Genomic DNA, 15,397 nt, shown 5'->3' with positions numbered 1-15,397 from the left:
CGGGACTTTTCTTTTTTGGAATGTTTTTTATTGCTGTTTCAATTTCAGTCCTTGATATTGGTCTGTTCAGGAATTCTATTTCTTCCTGGTTGAGCCTAGGGAGGCTGTGTGTTTCTAAAAATTTGTCCATTTCCTCCACATTTTCCAGTTTGTGTGCATAAAGGTTTTTGTAATATTCATAAATTATATTTTGAATCTCCTTGGCATCGGTTGTAATTTCTCCTTTTTTGTTCCTGATGGAGCTTATTAGAGTTTTTTCTTTTCTGTTTTTCGTGAGTTTAGCCAGGGGCATGTCAATTTTGTTTACTTTTTCAAAGAACCAACTTTTTCTTTTATTAATCTTTTGTATAGTTTCCCTGTTGCCAATTTCATTAAGCTCTCATTTGATCTTAATAATTTCCCTTCTTCTGCTGGGTTTGGGGTTGGTCTGTTCTTCTTTTTCCAGTTCAGTAGTCATGATCTTAATTGGCATTGACAGATTATTATCCTTAAATGGTTATAGCAAATGGGGGTGGTTATCAGGCAAATGTCTTAATTATTAAAATATAGGACCCCCCCGCACACACATACACACATTCAAAGACTTTTGCTTTGAAAGGAGAATTCCTAGAATGGGTTGGGAGCACAAACAGCCTGGAGTTTCAGTTGTCTTTAGCATCCTCTGGTTTCACCACTATGCCAACTCCCAGTGGGTACTGCTCTAGGAAAATAAAAAACAACAGCACAGCCTTGCATCAAGTGCTGGCCCAGGTAATACACCAGTGCCTTAAGCACATGTCTTTCATCTACTCGCACTGCTACATAAGGGACATACTATTACCATCCTCATTTTACGGAAGTGGAGACTGAGGCCTGGAGAGTTTAAGTTACACATCTAGTAGGTGGTATAGTGGGATTTGATTCCATTTCTTCCTGTCTCCAAGATCTGTGCTGTTAACCACTGTGTGGGATTTCTTCTAAGGATGCCATCACTGAGGCTGTTTCATTAGAGCCCCAAGTGACAAGAACTCTGACGTTCACCTTGAACAATGGCAGGGGCCAAGCGTTGCCTCCTGCTGTGCAAGGTCCTTGCAGTGAGCCCGACCTCCAGGCAGGCCCTTCCTGATCCAGAGAGAACCAAGTGACTTCATGGGTTGCCTAGGACACCATGGCTGCATGTTTGCTTCTCCCTGCACAAAACTTAGAAGGCAGCTTTCTTCTCTCCCTCTCTCTCTCTTTCTATTTCTTTCTCAAAACAGAACTGAAGCAATTAAGAGAAACTGGGGACCCTTGGTTTGACCTTTCTTCATTCTCTCTTGATGGCCAACAGACACGCATGATTCAAAGTATAGACTCTGGAGTCACAATGACCTGGGTTGGAAACCAACTCGTTAACCTCAAGCAATTTTCTGAGACCCTCCAAGCCTCATCATCTTCCTGACGGCACAACCATCCTATTCAGTGTCTTATCTTACCTACCAGAGGATCGTCTCCTTGGGGACCAGCCAATGTCTATGCCTCTTGGCTTATGAGTCCTGAGGGAACTTGCATAACACTGGGAGAATGTTGATTCTCCACAATTAAATCCAACAGTGTTTTAAAGTAAGGTTGAGGGCTCATAAGGGGAGAAGGAAAATGAATTCACATGTATGGAGGACTTACCATATGTTAGGCACTGCCCTGGAATGTAATAAACATTAACTCAATTCTGAGAAATAGGTATAATTATTCCTGTGGTATAGAGGAGAAACATGAAACTTAACAAGAGTCAGGATAATTTTGCTAGGGTTGAGAACTAGAAATGATGGTGGGGTGATGAATGATGTTGATGATAGCTTATTGTTTATTGAACACTTTCTACAAGTAGGCACTGTGCTAAAAGCTTTGTTAGCACTATTTCATTTAATCCTCACAACAACCCAACAAGTAAGCCCTATTACTGTCCCCTTTACAGATGAGAAAACTGAGGTCCCCAGTGGTTAAGTGACTTGTCAAGGGCACTCAGACAGTAAGTGTTAGAGCTGGGATTTAAACCCAGGTTTTTCTGATTCCTTGGAAGCATCTCTTCCTCTTACTTTGGAAGGCCTTGGTGGCAGTTATTCAAATTGAAACCTTCAGCTTCCTAGACCATTTCTAAATGTGGTGTCATGCAGCTCTACAGAAGGCCATGCCTTTGGAAAAAGAAGCCAAATTCCATACCTACTCTCTTTCTCCCTTCATCTTCTCTGCTCTGTGGGCAATGCTCTCATGGCAAGACTCTGCATCCTGTCTCATGGCCACACATACTGTCTGTGCTTGGCACAGCCTGCTGTCTCCATGGAACATCTGTGGCTCACTACTAGTGTGAGTGATTCTATTTTCCACACATCCCCAGCTCGTTAGAAAGCAAGGCTCCTATTTGTTGGTGGATGTTTGCAATCTGAAGCTGAAACACTGCAAAATGATGATTGAGCTGATTCACAGTGTGAGAGAGTCTGTGACACATAAACACACACACACACTCACACACACCAGACACTTAATTAGCGCGAATTGATCTCTGGCCTGATCCAAAGGGTACAGTGACTTTTTCCACTGAGGGGCCATCTGGCTTCTGATGACTGCTGCCCGGCAGGGAGCTTTGCGGGCAGTGATGGTGGTCTTTCCTGGCCGGGGTTGCAGCCCAAAAGTTCCCTGGACCATCCAATCAAAGTGTCAGTGTCCTAAGGAGACATTCTGTCAACAAAGGTAGCAAGAAAGCTAAAGTAAACAGCATCCCCCCAACCAATCCCGAGCTCTGCAGAAAGGAAAGAGCTTCCCCCCTCCTCCTCTGCAAATTCACCTTAGAACTTCCTCAACGTTCCTCTCAGATTTTCCACTTCTGGTCTTTGGCCAAAGGCAATCTTTAAAAATACTCATTTGGCAAGAATCTGCAAAAAAAAAAATCCCTTCAGATTGTTATGTGATGGTGGGGAAAAGACACATTTTTTTTAACTCTAAAAAAAGCACCTTAGCATTTTGTAGGCTTTTATAATTCTGAAACAGCTGAAATGCTAAAACTTCAAGTTGGCAGGATTGAAACTGAAATCTGCAAAGCAGGTTCAATTTGACAGGAGTAGGTGCCTTGCATTTCAGAGGGTTTTGATGAGCTTGTGGGCCCGAGCCATCAACACCATGGACAGCTACCCACTCACAGGGAGCCCGTCATGCCTGGGTCTCCGTCTCCCTTCTAGCTACCTGCAGGGCTCCCTGGGAGAGACACTCTGGGTTTAGTCCATGCAGCCTACTCCAATTCTCTCCTAGCTGCTGGTAGCACAGCTGTGTGGCAAGGGATTCAGGCTGTGCAGCCAGACCACCTGGGTTTGTAGACTGCCTGATTCCACTACCTATAAACTACAGGACCTTATTCACTTAATTCTTTGATATCTCAGTTTCCTCGTCTTCGAAATGGAATAATCACAACCTGATGGGGTTGTTGTGAGGCCCAAGTGAGTTAATTCTTATAAAATGCCTTAGAACAGTACCAAGAATACAAGAAACATTCAATAATGTTGCCTGTTATTTACTAGCAGAGAAAGCTCAGTTTTGAAGGAAGATTTGGAGCAGTGGCTAAGAAAGGTGGAAAGCCAGTCCTGGGGTGTTAGAGAACCTTGGGCCCTACTAGGGCAGGTGTAAGGTTAGCACAAAGACCACCATAGATATAGAAGACCCTCTATGTGTTAGATGCTCTACTGGAGTATTTAAAGAAGTCAACATGTGAAATTAACATTTTGAATCATCGAGCATTTCATAGATTCGTTGATTTATACCCATCTCATTCCAGAAAGGATTGAAGAAGGTTTCTAGTTATACAAAATAAGGCAAGATAGGTTAATTTTTAAATTGGACTGAAAAAAAATATGGCAAAAGAATAGAGGCAAGCGTGAGTCTAAATATGCATATCATAGTGAACTATCTTTCTGCTAAGGGTGATTCACAAGGTTGGCCATAAACCAAGCTTCCTTGCAGCCCGTTGACTAGGGGAACCCTGGTCAAGTTGATGTCTTCAGTGCTCAGGATGCAGAAAATACTGGCTGCTGAGCAAACGTGTGGTCAGCAGGCTCCAAGGCTGTCCCTGGACAAATTGCTTAATGTCTCAGTGTTTGAGTGTCTTCCCCTGTAAGGGGGATAATAATGGTTGTCATGGGTTATTTTGAGAGTAAAGTGAAATAATATGTGTAAAGTATTTGTCACAGCCCCAGCCACTTAGCAAGTATTCAATAAAGAGTAACTAAAATAAATAAACTTTAGAAAGATAGAGATGCACAATTTTCTTTGGTACCAAGATGAGATGGGAATGTCTCCCTTCCTAAGAGGATGTTGGTCACATAATAAAATATGTTGCCTTCAATGGTGACAGATGGTGAAATCCCCCAAAGCAACAGTGCACAGCGTTTAGGAGCACGACAGAGTAGGTAGGGGTTGAGTCTTAGGTCTGCCACTTACTAACCACGTAACCTTGGGCATATCACTTCACTTTCCTGGGATTCAGTTCTTCATTTGTAAATGGGCAAAATAGCAGAACCTCCCTCACAGAGCTGTTATGGAAATCAAATGAGGTTATAATTGACAAAGCATTTAGCACAGTTTTGGCATGCAGTTAGCACTCAGCAGCCATGTGATTGTTTGTTATTTGTTGTTGTTGATGACAACACCGCAATTCATCACCACTGGTCTGGCTTGACCCAGAGGGACACTGAGAACACCTGGAAGAGTGGGCAGCCTGCACATCCTGCATCCCTTGCCAGAGATCGCTCCTCTCAACCACCTTCTGGCAACTACTGTGTGACAATGCACTTATAGACCGTGCTCCAGCAGACCTTCAAGTGTAGCGATTTTATCTCATCAGCTGAGTACAAACCATACAGACTCTAATAATCAAGTGAGAGGTGGAAACAGTATTCTTTAGGGGAGGAAGACAAGGGGCCTTACAAGGACCTGGGCCTGGAAGAAAGTCCACTTTGGGATCCTCCTTAGAAAAAGTGTTTTGGCAAAAGGCAGGGGTTATGGGTTGAGTTATTATGACCTATCGGTTAGGAGAATGGAATAAGGAGTCAGACTCTTCCGGGTTCAAGACCTGCTTCCACCACTTACTGGCTGTGTGACGTGGGACAAGTTACTTAACCCCTCTGTGCCTCAATTTCTTCATCTGCTAAAAAAAGGTGGGGGGAGGGAAATGATAATAGTGCCAATCTCAGATGGCTGTGATAAGGATCAAGCGAATTGATACACGCAAGACACATTCAACAAGGGCACATGGTAGAGCTGACCCAAGTGTTAGCTGGTAATGTCAAAGGGTGAACACGGAAAGTGAGAGACTGAAGACAGCGTGGGGATGAAGGAAGGGGTTAAAAAGGATGGGTTTTGGAGGAAGGAAGAATGGAGTGAGTTGTTTTAGGATGAGCCAGTGAGGGGAGAGAGACTGGGGTACGTGGGGAGTTATTGACAAGGGAAGGAAGTTGGGGTAACAGATGAGACCGGCTTCTGGGCACAGGTGGAGCAGATAGCCAGGCATGTGGGGGAGGAAGGCATTCGGGATGAGCAAGGTGGCAGCTAAGTTTAGCACTGGGAGGAAGGATTTGAATATGCATGTACCGTCCCGCTGTGCCAAACAGCTCGATTTTTTCAATCGTTCCTGGGTTGGGGGGGAGTCATGAATGGAGAAACAGAGTCAACAGGAATCCCTGTGTTGAGTGCAGTCTGTGCCCATTCCTTCTGCATTCAGGCCACTGGCTTCCCCAGGTCCTCTTTAGGGTGCCCCAGAGGGGCCTTTCTTCCCTTTGGTAAGTGAAACTATTAAGTGTTTAGGAAGGTTGACTCAGCATTGATTCCTTTTTGACACAAACACAGTCTGGTCTTCGGTCATAGCTTGCGGACAACCGGAAATGGATACAGGTTCACGCGTCACCCCTGGAGCTCAAATTCCTTCCAGCCCTGACTTTCACTCCCCTCCTCTTCCTCCTGCTCTTGCTGCCCTTCCCTCTCCCCAGCCGCTCTCTCCTCTCCCCTTCTTCCTTTCTACTCCTCTTCTCCGGTTCCCTCTTTATCGCTCTCCCACAAATCTATATTCAGTTTCTGTCTTCCAAAAAGAAAAAGTGAGTAGGAGGACAAATTGTTTAAAAGCAACGCAGTTATTTTAACAAAATGCTTTTTCCTTTGAGTCAGTCCTAAGAAATTTGGGTAAAATCTGAGCCAGAATGAACCAAAAAATAATCCTGAAAAATTGAGATAGATTAGGAGAAAGGGCTGAAACTCCCCCAGATATAAGAGGGAACAGGAAAGAACAGAGGGGACGTGAAGACCAGGGTGTTGGGAAGGAACCCAAAGGCAGGTGTTTGATGATCGGGCCTGCGAGCCAGCAGCAAGAGAGCGAGACATTTCTCCAGTCTGTCGGATGGCAAGTCCATTCTGTGCCGAGCACCTGGCTCTTGGAAACATCTGGATGATGGCTTGTGTAGACCTGGTCATTCAGATCTTGGCCACTGAGGGCGTGGGTCCCCTCCTAAGCCAAGTAGTCCTTGTTCCTTGGATTTTAAGTTCCCGGCGCTGTCAAGAAATTATTTGAATCTCTGTTGGAAAAGCCAGGATCTTAGCTCTAGTCTCAGCTCTGCCCCTAACTTTATTCTGTGCCCTGAAATAAATCATGTCCTTTGGGGGGCTCTGTTTTCTTCTTTACAGAATGAGAGGATAGGACTAGATGACCTCAAGGGTCCCCCAACTCTGATGTTGATTCTCTGGTTCTCTTTAGCCTTATCACTCTACTTGACAGTCAGTTAGAAGCGTGGACTTTGGAGCCGTACTGCCTGCATCTAAGTCTTGCCTCTGTACCTGGCAGCTGTGAATCTTTGAACAAGTTCCCTTGAACTCTCAGGGCCCTCGGCTTCCTCATGTGTGAAATGGTTAACGTTAGTGTCATTCACTCCCCTCTTCCCCTACCATTCAAGAAAGTATATCTGAATGCAACAGAATGAGAATAGAACCTGTTTTCATTTATACAAATAAAAAGTACATCACGGCAGGGAGTAATAGCTCCCGTTTGTAATCCTAGCACTTTGAGAGAACAAGGCAGGAGGATGAGTTGAGACCAGGAGTTCAAGACCAGCCTGGGCAACATAGCAAGACCCTCATCTCTACAAAAAATTTAAAAATTAGCTGGGCATGGTGGTACACACCTGTAGTCCCGGCTATTCAGGAGGCTGAGACAGGAGGATCGCCTGAGCTCAGGAGTTGAAGGTTGCAGTAAGCTATGATGACGCCACTGCACTCTAGCCCTGGTGACAGAGCAAGACCCTGTCTCAAAAAAAAAAAAAAAATACATCGCTGGCACACTCCAAAACCTCCACTATTATTAGTAATGATATTCTTGCGATACTCTCTACAACTGACGGTGAAATAGTATGAAACTGAGATTTGGTTGTTCATCTGATCTGGTTCCATTTCAGTTTCAGCTTGAAAAAACTGAGAACCAGACAGGTAAAACTATCTGCCCGGCATCAGTCAGCAGATGTTTTTGAGTGCCTGCGGAAAGAGCCAAGGAAAAGCTAGAAAGAGAAGTCCTTTCTCACCCCAACATCCTGCATCTGATTTTGGGATCCATACTGAAAACACCATGGGGAAAACAAAACAAAACAACACAAAACCTTGAATCCTTCTCTTTCCAATCCCCTTGCATCCTCTTCCTCTAGCTTCTTTCTTGGCTTCAGGAATCTGTTTTCATAGGAAATTGCTCTTCCCTTATCTCCCTTCTGAGAAAATTTGCTGCATCTGAAAAGATGTATTCTTCCCACAAACCTGGTGTTGTGCACCTGATCATAGGTGCAGGAGCAGGAAGGAAAATCTACGCGGCAGTGAAATTGCTTCCTTTTACTTATCTGCAAGCTCTTAGAGAAGGCACTGGAAGAAGGACCCAGAAAGTTTCCCCTCCAGGCAGCGAGGGAAGCATCCCCTTGGCTTGGGAGGGAGAAATCCCCTGAATCAGCCAACAGGAAGGGACACAACACCCTGTCTGCTGGCGGCAGAGCCTCCTGTGCCAAAGCCTCGGGGTTCCCAGCCGCTGTTTATTAATGCTGCCCACGGGCCAAGGGAGAAATCTGTCTGCTCCGATGGGCAGAAGGTCCAGGTTCCAGGGCACTGGAGGAGATAATTATCTTTATAGCCAGGGGACACTTGGCAAGGAGGTCAAGTGACTTACACATTCCAAAAAGTCTAGGTGGATGACCATGATAAAACCATATTGTCCTTAACTCCCAGAAAAACAAACAAAGAAAAGATACTTTAGAAAGAACATGTTGTAGAAAGAGACATGATAGATGTGAGGGGAACGAGACCTGGAAACTCACCAGTCACAAGAGTCTCGTGGTGGTTTATCTGGCAAAATTAGGAAAATGATTGTTGCCCTGCATATTTCACAGGGCCGTTATGAGAATTAAATGAGATACTAGCTGTAAAAGGACCTTGAGAACCATCTTGCACTTTATTTGCTCATTCATTCTAATGGTAGATAGCAAGTGTTCACTGGGTGCCAGGCACTGGGGTAAGGCTTTGTTAGGTAGGCATGGTAACTGCCCTCGCGCGTGTGCGGGGGAGGACGGCTGTGCCGTTGCAGCCTGCGCTGAGGCATGGTTTCTCAGGAGCGCCCCCCAGAGGCCACGTCCTAGACCTCCACATGCCCATTTAGCAGGAAGTCGCATCTCTCTCACCTTGGGTCTCTTCCTAAGTCTCCAGGTGGCTGCAAGGTCTACTGTGGTCAGCCAAGATTTCTCCAGACTTGCAGCCTGAACTGGAGACCAGATGTGCTCCATGGAGGCTATGATATGTCACAACTGCTACCAAGATGCTAGCTTCAGAACGGGCTTTCACTGCCAAATGCCCTGGCACTTCTGTCATGGGGAAGCCCCAAATAGATCGTCACCTTGCTACTCCTTGCGCTGATAGCGGCTAGATCTCAGTCTCTAAAGACAGTATGATTTCTACCTAGGCTGCTGTTATTCTTTAAGATGTGAGTAATAAAAACGACTGACATTTATTGAATGATTTCACGATGTATGGACTAGGTATTATTTTGAGCATGTTTCATACATTAACTCATTTAATCTTTAAAACATCTCTAAGAGATAAGTATTATTTCCATTTTATAGATGAAAAAACTGAGGCTTGGAAAGGTTAAGTAACCCTCCTGGGTCACAGCTGATAAGCAACAGAGCCAGGATTGGAACCAGAGCCATCACGTGTAACTAATCATGCTCTACTGCCTCTAAGGAGGAGGACAATTTTACACGAGGTGCATCAGAACAGAATAAGACATATGGATCTTTAGATTCAAGTTCAAGTCTGCTCCCAAGATGGCAAGGTCAGAAGCCCCTTGGTGTCCACCAGCTCCCAATTGTCATTCCCTCTCAATGACCTTACTCCTGGTCCTGCCTCCTTCCACCCTCCGGGTGACTTTCACCTAGGGATCCACACTGCCCTTCCACACCATTAGCCAAGCAAATGTGCTCTGGGTTCCACGACTTTACATCTCCGTCTCTTTCTGTAAATTTGTCCTCTGAACTTGCAGCTCTTCCAGACCTGCATATCAACTGTCTCTCTTGCAGAAAACAAAATTAAACCTCTTCCTCGCCAGACACCCAGCTGTGCACAAAAAATTAATCAATTATAGCTGAGATAAGAGCTGCAAAGAAGCAGCTCACGGGGCTGTGGCGACACTACCGTTATCTCTGAAGACGCTCCCGAACCATTCTCCGGAGAGGAAGGTCTGGGCTTGCTGGGATGTAAGCTCATCCTGTGGGTATTTCAAGATCTACAGGCTCCCTGTAATGCTTTTTCCCCCCTCGTCTCTTCTCTTCTCTTAAGATATTAAAGAATTAACCCTCTTCATTCCTTGGTGCACATGACAACTATTACTGTGTCTGAATAATTAAACTACTTTTCTCTTATAAAATAAGGATTCTTAAAATACTATCAAAGAGAGGCCAGACGGGCTGCTTGGTCCCTATGTGAGTCACAAAAGTTCCAAGGAGGTGATGTCCTGGACCAGAAAGTGCTTCATCATCCATTCACTCTGCCAGTTACTCAGGGTCTGCAAATGACACCACACAGCCAGTGGTGACAGGGTCTGCAAATGACACCACACAGCCAGTGGTGACGGTCCTCAGTCCTGGCCACATGGCAGGTTACCTGGGGGGTGCTTAAAAATACTAATGCCTGCTCCCTCCTCTGGTCCCACTTAAAGTCCTGGGCAACAGCTTGCTTTAAAGCTGCTCAGGGGATTCTGATGGACAACGAGAGTAAGAACCGGTGTGCTACAGGGAGCAGGGCTTCCAAAATACAAAACCAAACTCCTCTCAGCTTAGAACTACAAATACAAGAGGGCTTAGAGCAAGCTGAACAGCCATCCATTCACTCACTCACTTGACAAGTGTTTATTGAGAATGTACTATCTGCAAGTGTCCTCCGTACTCGCGTCCTGAGCAAAGAGAAACCTCTTTTGGGCTAGAGCTTGGGCAGCTTAGCTCTGATGTCCTGCAAGCCTCTGAGACTGAGACCTCTGAGAGTCACTGTAGAAAGGAAGCATAGAGTGATGGACAGAGGGGCTGTGGGGAGATCTCTGCAAGGCGCTAGAATCTCTCCACCCCATGTGAGCCACTTTCTTCCCTGTTTCCCAGATGTAGTCAGCAAGAAAACCCTTGCGCTGAAAAGAATCTCCTTGTATTTCTCTAGTGGCCTCAAGAAAGGGGAAAGGCTGGCTCCTACCCCAAAGCTGCCACCACAGTGGCCTGAGAGGGAGTCCACAACTTGGGCCTGTGATATGACTTCTTTTCTTTTAAAAAACAACTATATCTATATCTATATTTGCTGTTCTTTTTTGCTATAGAAGAAATACGTTATGCACTATAGAAAAATTAGAAAATAAAAATTAGTTTGAACGTAACAAGTAAAAATTATCTTCATATTCTCTTGCCCCAAAGATAATCCCCATCAAATATCTATATCTACATTTTCTACTCTATGTAGTTAACCCTCATTTTCAACTAAAATGGAATTATACTGTTGATTTTTTTATAATGTACTTTTTCATTTACTAAAACATTATGATCATCCTTCCTACATCAATAAATATTTTACTGCATCATTTAGTGACTAGATAATATTTCATTGTAGGATATACCATAATTTATTTAGTTAATCCTCAGTTATTGGATTTTTTTTTTAAGAGACAGAGTCTTGCTCTGTTGCCCAAGCTGGAGTGCAGTGGTACGATCATAGGTCACTGCAGCCTCAAACTCCTGGCCTCAAGTGATCCTCCCAGTTTAGCCTCCCAACATGCTGAGCCACTGCGCCTGGCCAGTTATTGGTTACTTAGTTTGCTTCCAATCAAAAAAAATAGACACAGGCACACACATATACATCATTGTAAAAAAATCCTTGCACACATTCATAATAATTTCCTTATGATGGCATTTCTAGAACTGAAATTACTGAATCAAAAGATTAGCATATTTTTAAATAAAAATTTTTTTTAGAATAGTTTTAGATTTACAGAAAAGCTGCAAAGCTAGCATAGAGAGTTCCTGTCCACATCCAATTCGCCCTGTTGTTCAGATCTTAAATTAACGTGATACATTTGTTCCAACTAATGGACCAATATTGATACATTATTATTAACTAAATTTCATACTTTATTCTGATTTCCTTACTTTTTACCTAACATCCTTTTTCTGTTCCGGGATCTCATATTATATTTAGTCATCACGTCTCTTTATGCTCCTCTCTAGACTGTGACAGTTTCTCCAACTTTCCTTGTTTTGGATGACCTTGACAGTCTTGAGACGTACTAGCTAGGCATTCTGTAGAATGTCCCTCAATTTATTTGTGGCTAATGTTTTCCCCATGATTACATGAGCAGTTATAGGTCTGGGGGAAGAAGACCACAGAGGTAAAATGTCCTTGTCACATCATCTCAAGGGTACATGCTGTCAACACGACGTACCACTAATGTAATGACGTTAACCTTGATCACCTGGCTGAAGTGGTGCCCATCAGGTTTCTCCACTGCGAACTTACTCTTTTTTTTTTTCTGCCTTTCCTTAGTGTGCTCTTTGGAAGGTAGTCATTATGCACAGCCCACACTAACGGAGTAGGGAATTAGCCTCCACTTCCTTGAGGGGGCTGTTATCTACATAAATTATTTAGAATCCTTCTGTACAGAAGATTTGTCTATTCGTCCCCATTTACTTATTTATTTATTCATTTATTTTCATCCGTAAGGACTCATAGGTGTTTATTTGATGCTTTGGGCTATAATTCATTACTACATTGTTCATTTTGTTGCTCAAATGTTTCTCCCTTTGGCATTGGGAGCTCTTTCACCTGACTCCCGTGTCCCTTTGACATACCTCCCCTGCCCCCCTCCCCCACCCCACCAATGAGTTTGCATTTTGAACAGGTCCTTGATTTCTGGCACTACAGGATGCGCCAGTCTTATCTTGTATATTCCCTGCCTCAGCCCTAGAAGAAGTCTTTTTTTCCAAGGATCCTTGGTTCCTTTGATTGGAGAATGGTGTTAGAAACCAAGATCTAGATACCGGATGTGCTCATTGCCGGATAGTGTTGCAGCTGGGTCCTCTCCATGGACAGAAATATACATCTCCAGTTTGGCAATATACGTGTGTATACTGATCCATGTATATAGACATATTTATAATTAGTTCCATATTTTTCCATCTGTATCTACCTTAAGCTAAACATGACTCATACTGATGTACACAGTTGGAATCCAGTATCACATGGTTCCTTCTATCCTCCCTCCTTGAAGATAGCCCCATTTTAAAAGCTTTTGAATTATATTTCCATATTGCCTTCCATGAAATTAGGGGAGGGTGGGGATTTAGGGGAAGAGAAGTGTGCCCTGAACCTATCTGCTGCTGATCAAGTTTGAATCAAGTTGGCTGCACACACACAGGATAGAATGATGTATCCTGGGATAATGCTTCTTATGTTATATGAGGGACTTACAGTCCCTTTTGCTCGAAGAGATCAAAACCTGAAAGGACTGTCTGTACAACTCACCCACTTTGAGAATCAGAGACCACTAACATCAAAGAAGAACTCCAGATGGAAAGCTGTGGTTATTTCTATGTTTATTTTTCACTTTGTAGAGTCTTCTTTTGAGCGATGACTAAGGCCTTTGATCTGAACTGCTTCCAAACTGCTTTTACATCCCACATGAAGAGCTGGTCTTTTGCTCCCAATTTGTGGGCCGTGGATCCCACGGGGCAAACAATGGGCTCTTGAATCTGTACACAGGGGTCCTAATCAGGTGCCCGCAGAGGCCAGGGAGGTCACATATGAGAGAGGGGGCTGAGTGAGGACTCGGGCAAACTGGAAATCACATGGCCTGTTTCAGGAACGTGGGTTCATTTTTTGGAAAAACCAGAAATCTAGATTTTTGCGTTAACTCCTACAGTTTTTAAGTGTTGGCTATGATTGTCGATCTTTCCAAAACACTGCAAGAGCCAACCAAAATATGTCCTCTGGCAGGACCACCAGTTTGGGATCTTGGTATCTGTACTCTCTTTTTGATAGAAAAAGCATAACAACTCAATTACATGGGGATCCATGAACACCTTTTCATGTTAAAAATGTGTCCCACATACTAGAAAATTTGGGTAACATTGGGTCATTTTGTCTTACAAAAACATTCCCTTTTATTTCTTTCCTGGGCCAATGAGTTTCCAGGCGAGCTGGAATCTAGGTTCTCTGGAGGCTCAGGAATGAACACGGGAACTTAGCAAACCCTCAGAGGCAGAACAACCCAACTCAGTCGACTTCTCTGTGTGGTGCCGGGAGAAGTGTGGTGTCCCATAGCTCAACACGACGCAGAGAATGTGCAGGCAGAGAAGGGCCTTGTATCGCCCAGTGACGGTCGTCCCTTATCCCCTGAGGTTTTCATGGCTTCCGTTGCTCTTCTGACTCATGACACCCTCTCTCTCTCTCTGTCTTCTCAGGCATATGGGGATTGGTTTGCAGGCATCACCCAAGGCAGGGAAGGCAGCTGGGGGGGAATTATTCTCTCTCCAGCAGTTATCAAGCCTCCAAATGGATATCATACTTTCTCCATTCATCTTGGCATGCAGCCCGGACACTTTCGCCCAAGAGAGCACCATTAGTTGGCAACAAAGGAGTTGAGACATTAATGATCATTTTCTTACAATTTAAAACAACTGCATATTCTTCTGGTCCTCCGTACTTCTCTTTAGCTGCACCTCCTTTCTGCCCTCTGAGATCTCTGCGATTAGAGATAGATCTGGGTTTGAAAGTCACTACCTGGGTGAGTTATTCTTCATGGGATAGTTCTGAGTATCTAATGGGATGACATAGGGGAAGGTTCTGGATTTAGGCCTTAGACACTGTGAGTTTCTAACCTTGCTCCTGCTTTCCCAATGCCCATAACCCCTAGGGCCTCAGGCAACGTGGAAAGGAGCAGATGTAACTCAGCCTCTTCCAGTTCCTCACCACTGGGCACCTGGCTCCCACTCTCTTCTCCCTCCAATCCCTTTTCCACATCGTAGCCTGAGTAATCTTTTGAAAATATTCGTAAGGCCGTGCTATCCTCCTGCTTCTCCAATGGCTTCCCGTGGGTCTATAAAAATAAGCCTCCTTATCACAGCCAAAAACCTTGCTACTCAAAGTGTGGTCCTTGGACCAGGAGCACCAGCATCCCCGGCAGCTTGTAAGAAATGCAGCTACTGACTCCGACCTACTGAGCAACCAGGCCCTGCTATTTGTTCAAAGCTCCCCAGGTGGCTGTAAGGTGCAGCAGGGGTTAAAAACAACTGCTTTGCCTTATCCATCCCCTATCTGTCCCTCACCTGTCCCTCACCTCTCCAGCTTCATTTCTACCACTTCCCCCTCCTCTACTCCAGCCACACCTGCCTTCACGTCATACTCCGGGAAACTCTTAGGCCCCCAGCTCTGGCATTCCCACTACCCAGAAAGCTCTTCTCAAGGTCGGCCTCTTCTCATCATTTGGACTCTATGTAAAAGTCACCTTCTCGGGGAACCTTCCCTTACTATCCCCACCCGCCCCTGCTCTGTACCCGTTTGCCTTGTTTATTCCCTTTACAGCATGCATTGCTATCTGCAGGCAACTGGTTTTCTGTATTTGTTTGTTTGTGGAACGACTTTTTTCCTTCCATGGAATTTCAGTTCCTGCCGGGCATGGTGGCGCCCTGGCTCCAGTAGCCCCAGCTACTCTGGAGGCTGAGCGGGGAGGATCGCATGAACCCAGGAGTTTGAGTCCAGCCTGGGCAACACACCAAAACCTGGTCTGTTGAAAGAAAGAAAGAAAGAAAGAAAGAAAGAAAGAAAGAAAGAAAGAAAGAAAGAAAGAAAGAAAGAA

General features: G+C 44.6%; 1 protein-coding gene across 1 annotated transcript in view; it reads left to right on the top strand.

The window, feature by feature from the left end:
- Positions 1-15,397, top strand: part of CACNG3 (calcium channel, voltage-dependent, gamma subunit 3) — an 87,514-nt gene that overhangs the window by 28,633 nt on the left and 43,484 nt on the right. The gene's annotated exons all lie outside the window — the stretch shown is intronic.

Source organism: Propithecus coquereli, unplaced genomic scaffold, assembly GCF_000956105.1.
Source record: "Propithecus coquereli isolate 6110/MARCELLA unplaced genomic scaffold, Pcoq_1.0 Scaffold223, whole genome shotgun sequence".
Lineage (NCBI taxonomy): Eukaryota > Metazoa > Chordata > Mammalia > Primates > Indriidae > Propithecus > Propithecus coquereli.
Note: the sequence above shows the minus strand (reverse complement) of the source record. Positions and strands in the feature narration are given on the sequence as shown.